This window comes from Lissotriton vulgaris, chromosome 8 (assembly GCF_964263255.1).
Source record: "Lissotriton vulgaris chromosome 8, aLisVul1.2, whole genome shotgun sequence".
NCBI classification, from domain to species: Eukaryota; Metazoa; Chordata; class Amphibia; order Caudata; family Salamandridae; genus Lissotriton; species Lissotriton vulgaris.
The window spans coordinates 141,059,314-141,072,422 of NC_141696.1; positions in this window are offsets into that span (position 1 = coordinate 141,059,314).

Below are 13,109 nucleotides of genomic sequence, written 5' to 3' on the forward strand. Positions count from 1 at the left end.
AGGATAGTCAACAAGGTCAACTCTCAAGCACCTTGCCTGCGCACAATGAATGATATCAGGAACAGGTACTATGATGTGCGAAGGAGTATCAAGAAGCTGCTTGCCAGAGACCATGCCCTGAGTCAGCGGACAGGCGGTGGCCCTCCTGCACTACCCGTGCACTTCACTTCCTGGGAGGAGACGATGCGAGCCATCCTTCCGCCGGAGGGCATCTATGGAGTACCAGGAGCACCAGAGACTGGTGAGTACATACGCAAATAGCCAATAATGTTAACAAATACAAAGCCACAGACATCACTGTCAAGGAGACAGTGATACTAAACATTTTTAACAAAGCTAAAAAAAATTGAGCAAAAGAGCATGTAATGTGTATGTCAATGTGACTAACAACATACCTGCAATATAACTGTAAATCTCACCATTTCAAAACATGTACATACTTATCGCTAAATCACAGCAAGGTTTTGGGATCCAAACACCAGTCACCTGCGTCAGCCATCTTGTCTACACACATTCACTCCCCGGAAAGCTGAGTCACAGGAATGGTGTTCGGGATAGCTGGGAAGGTGGGTTTGGGTACAAGCCTGACAGGAGTCATAGTCACACCTAACACTCCTCCTCACACACATCCCAAATTGTTTATCTGGGCCTATGCTACATCACAGCGTGGGGAGGTGTACTCACAAGATGACTAGCACTGCTACAAGGTGTTGATCCTGAAGCACAATACCATCATAGCCATGTGCTACAAACACCAATCCCCAGTGTCAGCCATCTTGCCAGTACTTTTCCACTTAATGTGAGGTAAGCACAGTTCCTGCTGGCCTTGTTTGTCTATGTGGGAGGAGAAGTGTCAGCTGTGACTTCAACTCCCATCATGCCCTGTCCTCCACATACCTTCCCATCCAGCCAAAACAGCACACCTGTGACTATGCAGACCCTGGAAGTGAATGGAAATGTACTGCCAAGATGGCTGACACTGGCGCCTAGAGTTTCATTTACCCACAACTTCCATCAAGGCCTTGTGCTCCTCACACCAGTCCCCAGTGTCAGCCATCTTGCCAGTATTTTTACAATCACTGTGAGGTGAGCACAGTTCCTGATGGTCCTGTTGGGCTATATGGGAGGAAGAGTACTTGCACGGACTTCAACTCCCATCATGCCCGGCCCTCCACACACCTTCCCAGCCAGACCAAACAGCACACCTAAAAAAATGCAGTCCCTTGGATTGATTGCATATGTACTGGCAAGATGGCTGAGACTGGGAGCTGGTATCAGATCAGCCCACAATTCCCATCAAGGCATAATGCTCATCACACCAGTCCCCATTGTAAACCATCTTGCTGGTACTTCATTCCATTCACTTTCAGCGACTGCATATTTCTCTGTGTGCTGTTTGGTCTGGCTGCGAAGGTTTGTGTAGGGCAGGGCATGATGGGAGTTGAAGTTAGTGCAAGTACTCTTACTCAAACATAGCACAACAAGACTACTGTTGCAGGGATTCTGCTCAGACACAGAACTGTGCACAGAGACTCAGGACCTCAGTGAATTAGGGTGTGCCAAAAACTCACATTAGTATCCAAAATCCCCTACCAGACTAGCAAACCTGTGTCACATTAGCTCCGCGTCCTATAGCAAAGAAACCAATGATTAGACAACCTAGAACATGCAACTTAGGACCATCTCAGGAATGGTTGGAAGTGAGAGCACTCTTTTGTTATACTCTCATAACAGTCCACAACAGGAGTAAAAAAGCAACACGATAAGGTTAAAATATTTATTTTAACGACGTGATCTCAAGTGCAATATTTTATACAACATAAGCATACATATGATTAAAATTAATATGGTCAGCATGGTTACAACTCCATAAAATACAAAAGGAGGAATCATATTAGAATGATAGTGCAAACAGGTGATAAAAGCGCCTAGTTTAAACACCCTCCCTATATAGCAGAGTTCTTCAAACTATGGGGTGCGCCCCCCCCATCTCAGGGGGGGGGCGCGCACTCCACACTAAAATCTTTCCTTCCTTTGTCTTTTACAGTCCCACGTCGCAAGTCTTCACCCATTTCAAATGGGGATGTATGATTGGAGAACTCTGGGGCACGCAGGAACGTCACCACAAACGTTCCACCAATGAGTGGGCAGAAGCAGAGATGGCAGGAAGTGCCGCGAAATTTGCGTGCATACAGATGCTGCAATCTAGTCCGTGCTGCCTTTCTTTCCTTGTTTTTTGTCGAGGCTTTCCTGAGTATTACTGCCGCCTCGTTATGAAGGATTTTGCAGAAATCTACATGAACAGGAAAGAGGGCTTTGCTGGGCCATTTAGTGCTGCCCCCCAGTTTTCAAAATCCGGGGCAGGGGGGAGAGGAGGGAGGCGATTGGACGAGGGTTCAGCTGTAACAGAGGGTTGGAGGGGAAAGGGATGGGAATCAATGGGGCACAACGTGCCCATGCTTCTTTTGTCATTGCAAGAGCTAACAGGGGTTAATTGCTACAGCTGAAATGCTGTTACTTTTCTCTCGCATGGCACAGGCATACTGATACAAATGCCCCACAGCTTCACATAAAACCTCGTGTGCATCGGAACTGCTGATGAGGTCACTGATGAAGGGATACGGAGGCATTTGACAATGGAAATCTGGGTGGGAAGTTTCCACATTAATCATATCTACGTCACGGGTGGGATCTCACTCCTCACCCACCTGACACCGGGGCTACTGCATGCTACACACACCCGGCCTCCATGGCAATGGCAAACACGAAACAGCTCACAGGAGCAGGCATGCACACCCTGACAAAGCGAGCCAGCGAGGTATAAGAGGGGCACAGAGAGCATGAATTATTCACCGGCACTGCTCCAGACAGTACCCACCTGTCCAGGTCATGCAGCCTGGGAGAGGTGTGTGCAGCTCTTCATTACCTCACTAGGGGGCCAACAACATCTTCAGTACCAGCGCTGCTCAAAGAGCAGGGTAAACACACCTGCTTCAGTTTTACAGGTTGTGTGTGTGGACTAGGTTAAATAAGATTTTCACCAGGGCAGACATGGCACACACTGATTCTGCTTTATTTTTGCCATGTTAGCATAATAATTGGATAAAATAAATGTCTCCCAGTTTTCGAAATATAGAGAGGGGAACTCTTTGAGGCAAATCAGTTTGCTCTGTTTGTGGCGTGTAAGTAGTAGAATCATTGCTATCTCAGATTGCGCTATATTGAATGATTCCTTATCTACGATTTCTTTGCTGGTAACTAGGATATTCCTAAAATGACAAACTGCTAAAACTGAAAGCGCCATGTGTTGTTTAAATAGCCTGCAAAGACCTTGTTTTGACACTAAATGACGGTTATAAATTAAGAAGTATGCATTTATTTGTAATGTGACTTTCCTGTCTTTGTTCCCTTTAATTATCAGTCATGGACCATTCAGGCAGCCCTATAACACAATTAAAGAGCTTTCTATTTATTTTTGCTGTTCGAAGTATGCACAGATAAGTGCTGAAAATACAGCGTTAGTGACTGCTTATTTTTGTACCACCTGGGACATCAAAATAATGAACTGGCAACCTTAATCATAAAACTGGAAGTTTGTTACAAGATCTGCACATTATTTATTTCCTCCACCCTTGATCCCTGGTTGATGCTATAATAGCAATAGTTTAACTTGTATCTGAAACTCTATGCCACTGTCAATAACATGCTGAGTTACTTCAAGTGTCTGGGATTGCACCCTGCATTCAGACAACTCGGTCCTCATTCTCGCCCTTCACTTTCACGCTCACCCTGCATTTACAGCAATCACAGTGCCCTCACACTGACCCCCATGCACTCACACCAGTCACCAGCTCACCCTGTACTCACAGTGATCACTCTGCACTCACAATGCACTTGCGCTGTTCACCCTGCAGTCTCACAAGCACACTACTCAGCCTGCGCTCATGTGACACTTCACTCACCTGTCCGACTCACTGCTCAATCTGCAATCTCACTCAAGTATGCCTATTACTAACCATACATTTATTCGTCCCACTCTGCACTTACATCTGCACCCAAATTCCTATGGTGACCTCAATCACCCTGCAGTCACTCCTCTTACCCTACTCTCACACTGTTGCATCGTTCACTGTGCACTCAAATGGGCGGTCCTGCCACCCACACAGCGCAGAGGGTTAACGTACCTGCTACAAAGAACGTGTATCATGCATATCAAAGACCTGTGTAATAAGCCTGCCATTTAACCACACCCACTCACAAACTTGCAGTTTACTAAACACTCTTATTGTGTGCAATATCATTTGCAGGATATGGCCCGGGATATACGGGAGGCGGTTGATTATGTAGTGTCTCAGATTCCAGAAATTCCTGCCAGGTGGTGGGGGGCCTGACATCTAAAAAGATTCAGCTTGGGGGGCTCAACCTACAAAAGTTTGAAGACCTCTGCTATATAGGAACAATGTATTATAAAACTATAGAAGGTCTCTTGAGCTTTGTTAGGGGGACCCCATTTACCTGTCCGCTCAGTAAGTGTAAATTACATCAGGACCGGTCAGTCTCTCTGCATGCCTGGAATCTTCCAAGTGTGTGTAATTATGGAAAGTGTGCTATGAGAAAGGCGCCAGAATCTTACTCGGCTTGCAGCTGCCAAAATGTTGTGTCTAGAATGTGTTACACGGACACGCCGATAAACAGGCTCGCACGTTATGATAACCTTGCCGGCTCAGCAGTCACTGTACAGACTGGGAGCACAATGTATGTCTAGAGATGTCGAAAAACAAACCTTTTCCCATGTATAGACCTTCGTAAAAGCTAACTGCAAAAACAGCTAAGCAGTGTTGAGTGCAAAAAGCAGCAAATGGTAAAATGGCGTTTAAACTCCCAATAAGCCATGCTTACTTAACATGCATGCAAAAAGAGGCCAATAAACCACACTACACCCCCCCTCCTCCCCATGTTTGGGGAACACACAGCACTCAGGGCAAACTTCATAGAACCAGAGTTCAAGTTCGAATGAGACAGAACCAAGTTAAAAAATGTTGCCAAACTTGAAAATAATGAGTGCAAATAAAAAAATCCAAGATAGTAAACTCAATCACACGTGGTCATGGTGGGTATATATAAAAGAAAACTCAAACATGCCAGGAAATATCAAGACTTAGAGATTAAAAATATTCACGAGGTCAGCTAGTGTCTATGAAGCAAAAAAATCTGTACTTCAGTCCAACAGCGTGTAAGCACCATATGTCGCAACTGTCTCCAATAGGAAGTCGTTTCATCCATGAACATTTCAGCCATTCAATTAAGTAAGGGAAAGAACATACATGCTCCTCAATTGCCGGAGCCTCTAGCACTATCAGAGGACAACTCAGGCTTATTTCAAGATAACTGCGATCCAGAAAGTCACTGGCCGCAGTCCAAACGTTTCAATTGCCTAGAACCCCATGTGCCGCTGCGCAGGCCATAATCTCGGCACTAGAACAATCTATTTCATGAGCAACTAAGGGACTCATTAGTAGATCAAAATCCAGGTCAGGAGACACCGTGTTGCAGAGACACAAATCCAGGGCCCATTCAAAATCACAATCCAGGCATGGAAAACAGGCTGCACGCATGTGAAGAAAGAGAACCGGAAAGACAACCAATACGCCACACTTTGAGTCGCTAAAGGCAGCGATCCATAGTAGTCTAGCATCCGGTCACGAAGAAGGAGCAGCCAGGACAGAACGTCGTGAAGCACAAACTGTGCATCCATTTTGTAGCAAACAAAATTGCAGCAGAATGCCGGCGCCTAAAGCCAGGAGCAAGGGGAACCCTCCAAAGACACTCAAAAAAATCGAATGAAAAAATGCAGGGATCACACCGAAAATAGTCTGAAAGGAGGTCACAAGGCCAGAGCATACTACTTTAAAAAAGTGCGCCAGGCCAGTAGTCGACGAGACATAGCTGATTTTTTTGTAGGTAAGATCGACAAAATCCATGCCACCATTACAGATGATGATGACCTCTCAAGTAAACATGTGGTAGTCAAAGATACCCATATGGAGAAATCTTGCCTCACATGCTTCATATCACCTGAGAGACAGGAACTATTAAGTATTATCAATAGCATACAATCTGGCTCGCCTTGTGACGTTTGTCCACCTGCACGCTGCAAAGGAGTCATGGAGAGCATGATCATCGATCAGATTAGTCACATTGTATCGCTGTCTTTCCAAGAATGTCTTGTGTTGGACACGTGGAAAACAGCTCAGGTCATTCCTCTAAAAAAGAAATCCAACATCCACATTTCCCAATTTCAAAATCTTCGCCCTATTTCCCTTCTTCCCTTTTGTGCGAAGGTTGTGGAAAAGGTGGTTAACAGGCAGCTGATGAGATATTTGGAGGAGCAATCTCTCCTTCACCCCACTCAATCGGGTTTTAGAGCTGGCTAGTCTACGGAGTCAGCCTTACTCTATTCCACTGAATGTCTCAGACAAATAGTGGATGAAGGCGAGACAGCAGCGTTGGTGTTATTAGATCTCAGTGCAGCTTTTGACACCGTGCTGCACACAACGCTGCTGTCTCGGCTCTCTGATATGGGAGTGGCGGGACAGGCTCTGGCCTGGATAAAGTCTTTTTTGGCGAATAGGAGCTTTCAGATACACTGTCCACCTTTCAAATCTTCCCTCAGAAAGGCAAGCCATGGAGTTCCCCAGGGCTCGAGTTTGAGCCCCACTTTGTTTAATATCTACATGGAACCCCTGGCTCGCCTAGTGGAAGTATTTGGGGTGGGCATTGTAAGCTATGCTGACGACACCCTACTGATGTTCAAGCTTACGCCCGACCACAGAGAAGATGCCACTAATTTTTCCAACTGTCTGCTATCAGTGGCATCTTGGATGAACAGCAACTGTCTGCGCCTTAATGGCGCAAAAACGGAATTGCTGGTGGTAGGGAAATCAGCTTCTGCATGGTCACACATGTGGTGGCCTACGGAACTGGGCAGCCCACCTCGTCCTGTGGATTCGGTACGTAATCTGGGCATAATGCTGGACTCAGATCTTTCTTACAAATCTCATGTCAGTAAAGTGACAGCCAGGTGCTTCAGCATTCTGAAAGTTTTGCGTAAGGTTCTAGATCTCCTTCCTATTGATGCCAGAAAGACTATTGTCCATTGTTGGACAGGCCTCGTGGCAGGCCCGACACCTCCCCGCATGGCGGGTCACGGATTACTGCTACCCCTGTTCCGCGGACAAGAACCACACCTGCAGCCCGCCGGGTCCACCCCCAGCTCTTCCCCGACGGAACACCGGCTCATAACCATAACATTCTCGGCTGGCCCGGGTCCCTTCCCGAACCACCGGCCCCGGCCAAGCCGCCATCTTGGACCCGCCACGACAAGGACTCGTGGCCGCGGGTCGACCTCAGCCTCAGGCCCAGCCAAGCCCCGACATCGAGGCACCACCATCCACCCAGGGGGTAAAGAGACCACTTGGAGAGTCAATAGAAGAAGGAGTGTCGATGGCTCCCCTCCGCCAGGTTTTGATCGCCCCCAGCCTCCCTGGGCGCTGGCTCCACCCCCCTGTTGGGTGTCTGGACTCCCTCATCCCGGACCACCCGACCTCCAAGTGCGAGGGTCCGGACATCAAAGGGCGCCAGACCTATAACTGGGGTAGCGCCAGAGCAGGAAACCAGTTGTATCCTGGAGTCGAGAGACACAGAGACAAACTCATCCTTGGAGGCCTGCTGGCGCTGCCGCGGCTCCTCTTCGTGAACTATCTTTGAAGGCCTGCTGGCGCTGCCGCGGCTCATCCTCGTGAACCATCTTTGTAGGCCTGCTGGCGCTGCCGCGGCTCATCCTCGTGAACCATCTTCGTAGGCCTGCTGGCGCTGCCGCGGCTCATCCACGTGAACCATCTTTGAAGGCCTGCTGGCGCTGCCGTGGCTCATCCTCGTGAACCATCTTTGAAGGCCTGCTGGTGCTGCCGCGGCCCCTACTTGCGAACCCTCCAGCTCGAGGATTGAGAGCTATACACCAGCTACCCCCGTACCGGACCGGTACTGAGACTGTCCCGCAACCCCCTTTCCCAAGAGACTAGACTTGAAGGGATCATCGTATCCTGGTCCTGCTGTATCGTCAAGTTTAACCTGCCTAAGAATACCGATAAAAGTGTACAGACCCTATCTTTGTGTGGCGTCCATCTGTGGGGCGGTAGTTGCTCGTCTGTACGATTGAAGGAGAGGGCCCTCGCCAGGAGGCCTCTCCCCCTTGCTCGGCCGACCCTCCGGGTTCCCGTCTAACATTGGTGGCCAGCGGCGTGATCCGAGCCGACGCATAATCGTACGGAGAGTAACTCGCCCCACGACGCACATCAACAATGTCGACGAAAGAGGTTGGAACAACCACGAAATTCCAGATGGAACGGCTGGAAGAATACAGCCACAAAGAATTAAAACAATTCTGCATAGACTTGGGCATCGCTACCACGGGACTGAGCACCAAAGATGACCTCAAGCACGCCTTGGAGTCTTGGGTGGAGACGGGAGCGCCCCCACCCCAAAACGAAAACATTGAGACCACAGAAACAATTGCGACCCCCGAAGAAGAAAGAAGAGCGGGCCTCTCGTCCGAGGAGGCCCGAGAACGGGAGAGAAGCCGGCTCCACGAGTTGGAACTGGCCCGACTCCGCTTAGACTAGCAGAACAAAAGATGGCCCTCGAACACTTACGGCTACGGGAAGAATGGGAAGAGAAAAAAAGCCAGAGGGAGCTGGAAGAGAAGAAATTAGCGTACGAACACGAGCGCAGTTTAAAAGAGCTAGAAATTCGACGACAAAACAAGAACCTCGGCGTCCCCGAAAGCCAAAACTTCCCTCCTCCTACAAACACCAAGGTCCACATTCCCAAAGACGTCGTCTGAGAGTACTATCGGAACGACGACATCCAACAATGGTTCAAGGCATACGAGGTAGCCGTGATCTCCCACCGAATTCCGCGAAAAGACTGGGGAGCCGGGTTGTGGGGGAGATTCGTCAACGAAGGAAGAGATGCCCTGCTACGAACACATGAAAGCCGCCCTTCTCACTCGCTATGGGCTCACCCCCGAGATGTACCGGCAGCGATTTCGAGGCTGTAAAAGAATCCCCGGTACCACCTGGGTGGAATATGTGAACTTTTTTAGCCGAGCCTTAGAGGGATGGATCAAAGGCAGCCAGGTCACCACCTACGAACAATTATTCGATCTCATCGTGTGTGAACACCTCTCCAATAATTGTTTCATGGAAATAAGGCAGCATCTCCTCGATAGCAAGCTGACCGAACCCCGGAAACTCGCCATCGAAGCGGATCGATGGGAGAGCACCCGGGTCCCCCGGAGTTGGCTTGGCGAAAAAAAACAGAACCTCCCAGGGGTCCCACCGACCACGAGGGGGAGGAGGAGGCCAGGGTCGGGGCAGGGACACCGTCACGGTGCCCCCCACTAGCAACCCACCGTCTCTGGCCGGAAGAGGAAGCCCTCCGACGCGACCGGGATTCCGCTCCAACCTGGTCTGCCACAAATGCCAGCGGCCCGGCCATTACGCCAATGACCCGAACTGTCCGAGAAACCAGTCAGTCCAGGCCCCGGGTCCAGTGAACCGCCAGATCACCGCCGTCGCCCTCGGAGAAGAGCAAGGCGAAGAAGAAACCGAAGAGTGCGAACACTACCAGCCCGAGTGGGAACCCGCCGCCATGTCCCTGGTATGTCTAGGAGAAAGGGACATGGTCCCGCGGGCCCCCATCCCAGCCAACATGCAGAAGTACAGCCAGTGGGTCACCATTAATGGACACCGGGCTGAAGCCCTCCGTGACACAGGGGCCAGTGTGACCGCAGTCCGCTGCCATCTGGTGACCACCGATCAAATCCTGCCCAACGTACTTTGCCCAGTACGGTCTGCGGACAACTCCGAAAGCCTGTGCCAGATGGCCCGCGTCCCCTTCGAGTGGGGGGGAGTGTCGGGCATGCTGAAAGTGACCGTCTGAGACGATGCCCCCGTGGACTGCCTCCTGGGGAACGATCTCGAGAGCTCCCCCTGGGCAGCCGTTGAGCGAAGAGAGCACCTGGGGATGCTTGGCCTCCCTGAATGGGTCTGCGCCACGACCAGATCCATGGCCGCCCGCGCCATCCCCACCACGGAAGAACCTGAGTGGCCCGAACCTCCACCACCGGTCGTCACAGAAGAGACCACCCCTGAGCCTGGTCCCCCGGGGCCCAACAACGAATACCCTGACCCACTCCAAGACCTCCCAGAGCTGGCCCAGTGGCGCCAAGAAGGTGGCCTCACTCAGGAACAGTTCCGCCAGGAACAAAGAGCGTGTCCCTCCCTCGAGGGGCTCCGACAGCAAGCCATAGCCCAGAGCGCAGGGGATGCCTCGGGGGCCCACTGGATCTATTGGGACAACGGGCTCCTCTACAGTGAGCAAAAGATTGCCGAACTGGGAGCCAGCCGGGTACTAGTGGTCCCCCTCTGATTCAGAGACTTCCTCTTGAACCTAGCACACGATGTGCCTCTCGCTGGGCACCTGGGGCAGGACAAGACTTACAGCCGCCTGGTGACCCATTTCTAATGGCCTAAAATGCGGAACGATGTAATGAACCACTGCCGGGCCTGCCCCACCTGCCAGGCAAGCGGGAAGAGCGGCCGGAAACTAAAAGTCTCCCTGCAACCCTTTCCCATCGTCGCCACTCCCTTTGAGCGGGTGGGGATCGACATCGTGGGGCCCCTAGAGCCCGGGACAGCACAAGGTCACCGGTTCATACTCGTCCTGGTGGACCATGCCATCCGCTATCCCGAGGCCATCCCTCTCAGGACCGTGACAGCGCCCGTGGTGGGCCGAGCCCTGATGGGGATCTTCTCGCGGGTTGGCTTCCCCCGAGAGGTCGTCAGTGATCGGGGCACAAACTTTATCTCCAGATACATGAAGTCCCTATGGCAACAGTGTGGGGTCACCTACAAATTTACGACCCCCTACCACCCGCAAGGAAACGGACTAGTGGAACGATTCAACCGCACCCTCAAGGGTATGATCATGGGCCTGGAAGAGCCCCTACGCCGCCAATGGGACGTGCTGCCACCATGCCTCCTGTTTGCCTACCGGGAGGTCCCACAGAAGTCCCTGGGATTCAGCCCCTTCGAGCTCCTGTATGGGCACCCCGTCCGGGGTCCCCTCAGCCTGCTCAAGGAAGGGTGGGAGGTGACCCCACAGAAAACTCCTCCTGATGTGTACAAGTACCTCTTGACCCTACGGAACCAGACTCGGCGGTTCAGGGAACTCGCCAAGGCCAACCTCGAAGCCAGCCAAGAAGACATGAAACGTTGGTACGATCAAAATGCCCCATCCTTTGAGTTCGAGCCGGGACAACAGGTCTGGGTCATGTCCCCGGTCGAACCTTGCGCCCTCCAGGACAAATGGACCGGACCCTTCAAGGTGGTGGAGCGCAAGGGCCCCGTCACCTACCTGGTGGACCTAGAGTCCACCCGGAACCCTCTCCGGGTCCTCCATGCCAACAGACTTAAGCCTCACTTTGTGCGCTCTGAACTTAGCCTCCTGATGGCTACCGACAGTGGGGCTGAAGAGGACTCCGAGCCCCTCCCTGACCTCCTGAGGGCCCTCGAAAAGGACGGCTCCGTGGAAGGGGTCCACCTCTCCGATGCCCTGTCCCCAGCACAACGCCAAAACTGTCAAGACTTGCTACAGCAATTTGTTGACCTGTTCTCCCTCATCCCTGGGGTCACCCCCTGGTGCCTCCACGATGTCGACACCGGGGATAGCCCCCCTATCCGGCACAGGGCCTACAGAGTACCTGATCGAGTACGCGCCTGCATCCAGTCAGAAGTATCCAAGATGCTGGCCCTAGGAGTAATTGAGCCCTCCGACAGTCCCTGGGCCAGCCCAGTCGTGCTGGTCCCCAAGGCCGCCGCCCCTGGAGTCGCCCCAGAGCTCAGATTTTGTGTAGACTACCGGGGCCTGAACGCCGTCACCCGGACAGACGCTCACCCCATCCCCCGAGCGGATGAACTGATCGACCGCATGGGGGCCGCCCGCTACCTGAGCATCTTTGACTTGACCGCAGGCTATTGGCAGATCGGCCTCACCCTGGCGCCCAGGAGCGATCTGCCTTCTCCACCCCGGATGGCCACTACCACTTCAAAGTGATGCCCTTCGGAATGAAAAACGCCCCCGCCACCTTCCAGAGGCTCGTAAACCAAGTACTGGCGGGGCTGGAGGAGTTCAGCGCCGCCTATCTGGACGATATTGCCGTGTACAGCCGCCACTGGGCAGAACACCTCCAACACCTCCGGGAGGTCCTGAACGCCCTCCGGCGGGCAGACTAACAATCAAGGCCAGCAAGTGCCAAATCGGCCAAGGGTCCGTGACCTACCTGGGGCACCAGGTGGGAAATGGCCAGGTGGCCCCTCTCCAACTCAAGATCGCTGCCATTCAGGCTTGGGAGCCCCCGGTCACCCAAACAGAGGTCCGCGCCTTCCTGGGGCTCACCGGATACTACCGGCGCTTCGTAAAAGACTATGGCAGCATTGTGGGGCCCCTCACAGAACTCACGTCCAAGAAGAACCCACCGAAAGTACACTGGACTCCTGAGTGTCAGGCCGCCTTTGAGAAACTCAAATCCGCCATGTGCACCGCCCCGTGCTCCAAGCCCCCGACTACAGCCGGGAATTTATAGTACAAACAGATGCCTCCGATCACGGCGTGGGGGCCGTCCTCTCCCAAATCAACGCAGAAGGAGTTGACCAGCCAGTGGCCTTCATCAGCCGACATCTGCTGGCCCGAGAACAACGCTGGAGCACCATAGAGCGAGAGGCCTTCGCCGTAGTGTGGGCCCTCAAGAAGCTCCGGCCCTATCTCTTCGGTACCCACTTCCGGGTACAAACAGACCACCGTCCTCTGCAATGACTGATGCAGATGCGGGGAGAGAACCCGAAGCTATTGCGTTGGTCCATCTCCCTGCAAGGGATGGACTTCACTGTGGAGCATCGCCCAGGCCAAGATCACGCCAACGCAGACGGCCTGTCCCGCTTCTTCCGCCTCGGCGAGGAGATTACCCAAGAGGATGGGTGACTCTCCCT